This window comes from Monopterus albus, unplaced genomic scaffold (assembly GCF_001952655.1).
Source record: "Monopterus albus unplaced genomic scaffold, M_albus_1.0 scaffold110.1, whole genome shotgun sequence".
In the NCBI taxonomy this organism is placed as follows: domain Eukaryota; kingdom Metazoa; phylum Chordata; class Actinopteri; order Synbranchiformes; family Synbranchidae; genus Monopterus; species Monopterus albus.
Genome location: NW_018127990.1, coordinates 841,518 through 847,276, shown reverse-complemented (window position 1 = coordinate 847,276; position 5,759 = coordinate 841,518).

The following is a 5,759-nucleotide window of genomic DNA, read 5'->3' as shown; positions in this document are numbered from 1 at the left end:
AATTACTGCAACCACTATAGGGCTCTGTCACTTATACATAAGCATCTTGATGGGACATTTGCTAATGTTTACAACAAACCAACTATAGGGTTGTATTATACAGGAGGACAGTCTCAAAAAAATAGCAGTGTGGGGTTCTTTTCTTTGTATGGGCCAAAAAGAACACAAACGTAGGTGTGAAAGAGGCCTTAAAGGTGTTGGTAGATGTGTTTGCGAACTTTTTTCTCCTGCTTCAAGAGTAAATGCTAAGCTAGGCTAATCACTTCTGGACTTCTTGTACTCAACACGCAGTCAAGAAATGACACCAACTGCACTCTCAGAAAGAATATTTCCCAAAGAATTCAAAAGCTACTCTTTTATGGTTGAGTGTGCTTTTCAAGTTTTCCATCCCTTGACCATCATTTCAGCTTGATCACCACATCCAGTCATGGTGGTGTTTTTCTGTGAACAGTAAAGCACTGGCTGAGGCTCAGTGAGCAGCTGGCAGCAGACAGGGCAGAGAACGAAGGAAAGGGTTAATGTATGTGTGGATGAATGGCGTGGGTGTGAGGTCACAGATATAATCAATATGAAACAGTTGGAGAAAGTTAGAAAGTAGAGACAGAGAGACACAGAGGGGGAAGGTAAAGAGTGGGTGGGAGATAGTAGAGCGCATCTGATTTGAATTCTATTCATAATTCTCAGCTGGGAGGCTGGTTAGCTGAAGGCGGCGGATGATGAGAGATGGAATGAAAGGGGGGAGAAGGTGTAGGAGGAAGAGAGAGAAACAAAGGGAAGGACAGGATGGGATGGAGTGTTGAGTCTCTGAGGGGGAGGGAAACTGGGAATTAAATACAGCTCAGCTTCAAACAGAAAGGCAGAGAGACAGAGTGACAGAGAGAAAGAGAGCGAGTCTGCTGTGCGGAGGGTTTGGACACTGATTTACAGCAGCTGCTCAGTTTGATTCCTGCAAATCAAAAACAAGAACATGAACCGTTATACACACAAACATGGGTATTTCTAACCTTAGCAGTGAGCAATGCATTAGAGTAATGTGATTACTGTTTTCAGTAACAAGTAGTGTGTGCCAGCTGTAGCACACACAGCAACAGTTACAGTAGACTGGACTGGTGTTGGTCCAAGGGGAAAATGTGACAAGATCACTGCTTTTCTTATGAATCACTCAGTGGCATGAAGCCAGTAAACATTTCTGATCTCCTTAAAGAATACAAACCCAGCAGAGATCCTTAGGAAGCAGTAGGCTGGCAGGTCTTAACAAGGTGAGGCTGCTTTTAAAAGCTACCAGGCTGCACGCATATGGATCCAACTTCCTGATGACCTCAAATGTGCCCCAAGTCTTTCAAGTATAAACTGAAAGCTCTGCGGTTTCCCCCTGCCTGTGATTGGCTGGCAGTGGTGGAAGAAACACTCAGACCCTTTACTTAAAGGGCCCATGGCGCTTTTCCTTGTTTTCTGACTTATCTACAATGTTACAACGGTGAACTTTTATCTTAGATATGTGACCTAAGGCTCAAAAAATGAGGTGAACATATGTTCTAGTATTTATATGCAGAATCAACTCGATTTGTACATGTCTCACAAACTGTTAAGGGAAGTACAAGGTATACCACTCATTAGGCTCCAGTAGTGGAAATGCAGCAATACTTCCTTTGAGTTCACAAGTGAAAATAGGTGCTCATGGATCTACCTCAGGATCTACCTCATGTAATTCCATCTGTACTGTTTACATAATCATTTTGCACATGCATAATTGCATACTCACTGCTGAGTATTTGCACTCCATAGCTCCCACGTAGCATATATTCTCTCTCTGCATTATATTGTTCTTGTTGTATTTTTATTTGCTCCCTTCACTTGCTGCTTTAAAGTGCCTTAGTTTTGTGATTTTACTGCCTATTTAGATTTGTGTTATTGCTTATCTACTTTATATTTCACTTCTATTATGTGGCATTCATGTTGACGGCAAAATAAGAATTTCATTGTACAGGGAAACACATTTCCTAACTGTGCATATGACAAATAAACCTTTGACCTTTAACCTTGACCTTTGACCTCGTGCTTTGGGAGATGCAGTTATTTAAAGTTAATGACTGTGCAGTAATTTGAGTTGCAGTGTGCGGCAGAAGCCAGTTTTGACTGTGGTGTGTAGAGTAAAACCTGGCTGCAATATTGTCTCCTCCCACCTCCATTTATCCATTTATCTGCCATGTAATGGAGTCAGTGTCAGTACAAACTGGAGTTTTTAAACTGCTTTACCGGAGGGACACATGGGAGAGCTGAACAGGCGGCATGGCGAGAGAGATGTGTGGCAAGGATATGACATGAAGTGAAAGATACAGGTGCACGGCGGTGTCCTAAAACAAAGGAAATTTAGTGTAGTTTGACCCACTGATTTGCTCTGTTATTAACATGGTCAGCAGCAGCAGCGGCAGTGACTCACACTCATAGAGGATGTTAGGACAAAACACTTAGGGCCTAGCTGCTGTAATTTATCAGGCTTTATGAGGCTTCCTTCAGTATAAAAGAAATCTAATAACAGGTGTCTGCACAGACATGGTTACACTGCCACCAGGAACACTGCTAATAGCTACAGTACTTCTGTATATAATGGTGCAAGTTTGCTTACATTGAATAAATACATAAATAAAAAAGCATGCAATTTGCAGCCCAGAGCTAACTGATTCCATGGAAAAGTTATATTTTCTGTTTAAGTCCCCCACAGGCTCCAAACTATGGGAACTCCCTCATAAGCCCCAAATTGTAGTGCATGATTATCCCTGAGATCAAAGCAAGACCGTCTATAATAACAGGCATTAAAAAATCTTTGCTGCACTAGTCAAATTTGCATCAGATCACATCTCACTGTTGATTTTAGATTTGCGCCACCTCTAAAATTTGCATCCTATTCTGCCTGAACTTGAGCTAGTCTTCACAAATATTGAAGTAAATAATCAAACTCACTCTTTTTGTCACTTGTGAAGGCACTGTATGGGCCTATAGTTAATTAGTGGCCAAAACTGAACCTAAAACCCTAAAAGAGGCAATTAACCTTGTGAGGACCTGCTCAGTCCCCATAATGTCAGACCACATTACATCCACCATATGCGGGTATAAAATGTTGGGTTGCGTCTTGCGTCTCACTGCCATAAACAAGCGGAGCTGCCGGACCTGCTAACAGTCTAAATATGGATGTTGTGAGCTGGTCTTTGTTAGGAAGCTGCAGGCTTCCTGTATAAACATCCCACCTTCAGACCAAACACATAGAGAGCACACTGAAGAAAACTGCACAGTGCCTGCTGGAAAATCCACAGCATTAATGTTCTGTGGTACAAATGTATTCATGCCTCCTAACAAATGTCAGACAGATAACGTTATGTACTGCAGATGATTTACAGCTTATGACAGAGTCACAATAAAAGATCTTTCAAAGCGTCTGAATTAAAAGCTAAGACATATTCATGTGCAGCAGTGGAAAACACAGTGACACCTGTATCAGGAGGAATAGACCATAAATCTGGGGAAGAGGTTTATGATCATATTAGTGGCTGCATTACACAGAGAGGTGTTTCAATTTTTCAGTCTGACCTTATTGATATAGTGGAAACACCTCAGAGCACAGTTCAACTGCAGCACGAAGTATAACCTCCAAAATTATCTTCAGGTTGAATCAGCACCTCTCTGAAACTGTTTCAACAGTAACTGAACATTATCACCATCATAAAAGAGAATTTATAGTAGGATGTTTGCCTTAGTTTAAGCTCAGTGTTCCTAATAAACTGGCACCTGATATTACACTTTCTATATTTATAAATCTAGACTGTCTTAAAAATCACATGATCACATGATGAGCAGCTGTATTTAAGAGTAAATCCTTATACAAATAAATTTTGTTGGAAATGTTGTTAATATATATTTTAAAGCAAATGTTTATTTTTGCAATTATGTAAATGTACATTGCAAAACTTTCAGCTGAAGTCTCTGTCAAGTAATCATACTTGGCTTTTGTATAAATCAAAGTAACAACTGTGCACTGTTTCAGCACAGGGGTACAACACTGTCCTCATGTGGCCAAAGAAAGACATGCAACACTTATCCACATGTTGAACACCAACGTCTCATCAGCTCATCAAAACATCTCATGAATAATCATCATTTCACTGATGTTTCACTACAAACCATAGCCATCTTTACAGTTTTTCTACTCTTTGTTTAAAGCAGATGTAAGCATTAGGATTTCGCATTAAAGCCAACAGGATGTTCAGTACATACATAAAACATAAACATGTTTTTCAAAACTAAAATAATGTAAATTCTTGTTTTGGACTAAGGCACAATCAATACCTAAAGAATCAACGCTACCGATACTAAGGAAAATCAGTTCTAGTGCACATATGTGGTGTTTACTCAGAGATTTTGCATGATAAATATTAATTTAGCATTAAAAACCTGTCCTGTGTTTTCAGTACCATCCATGACTAAGATGATTAAGTAATGAAAAGAGAGGAGAAATGCTGGAACATCTTCTGGTGTGAATAAAATATATTTAAAGGTGCATTAACTGAGATTCTCCACACTGTCTGAAAAATCCAGTAAAAATGTGAGGACACGATGTCTCTCTCAACTGTACTCCATGGCACTCTGCTGTAAATCAGCCCTGCCTGCCACCTAGCGAAGGTTAAAATAAATGGTTTTTGTACAGCAAGTAGTCATTTCCATCAGTCAGCCATGTAGGAGCTCTCAGCGGCTAAAAGTCTGAGCCAGCTGCTGCCAAAGCAAAGACGTGGCGTCTTTTGTACAGAGAGAGTGGTACAGAGAAAGAGCAAAAACACTGTTTTGGCTTTTTGACATGGAGAGGGTTAAAAACAGCCAAAGGACTCAGATTTGATTCAGATGTAGAGTTCTTCCTTTTGGATGTGTTTGCATCTAAAGCTAATGTGTTTGTTGTGGTAACACTAGAGACCTAGCGTGGTCATGATTTTGCCTTTGTACTGAATTAATATGGTTTTAATTTGGTAGTAATTTTAGCTTTGTGCACATTAGTGCTCTGTGTCACATTAGCGTTGTACTTGATTGACTTATTACTCATTAGTCAGCTAAAGCTAGCTTCAGACTGGAGGCTGCATTTTGTAGTTTGCTACAACCAGGCACCTGTAGTTTACACTGTTGCCAGGAGACATTAGGTGATGGGAGGGGCAACGGGCTTATATGGTGTCAGTGTCACTAGACCCTTTAGGCCGAAAAGAAATTAGACTTTAAAAATAATGTTTGCCTCAAAAAACACATCACTTTTAATAATAAAAACTATTGGTACAGTAGATGAGGAAAATCTTTGCTTTATAGACAAACATGTTTTTAAAAATCACTCTGAACAATGGTGGTCTTTGGAGTAATTGGTATTGGTACTGGTGATTCTGGCCCTGCTACTATCAAAACCAGATTTTGTGGTATTGCCCACCCTATTTTGAATGTACAAACCAAAGAAAACAAGTGTTTAATCTGGGTTAAAGTGCTTTCTTTCTTTCTTTCTTTCTTCAGATTTAGATTTTTTCTTGCCTGTGTGTTACCAAGGTAATGAAAGACTTGTTTGCTTAGGATTTAAAAGGACCCCAGTAGTTTATTTGTTGACTTCAGTGATGTTTCCCATGTCCTCTTGCAGAGCTCAATGAGGAAGTGGTCCAGACAGTCCACCCAGTGCCTGCTACTGGGGCTCCAGTCAGCTTCCACCGCCTGCCGTCTCACAGTGACATGACCAAGCAGCT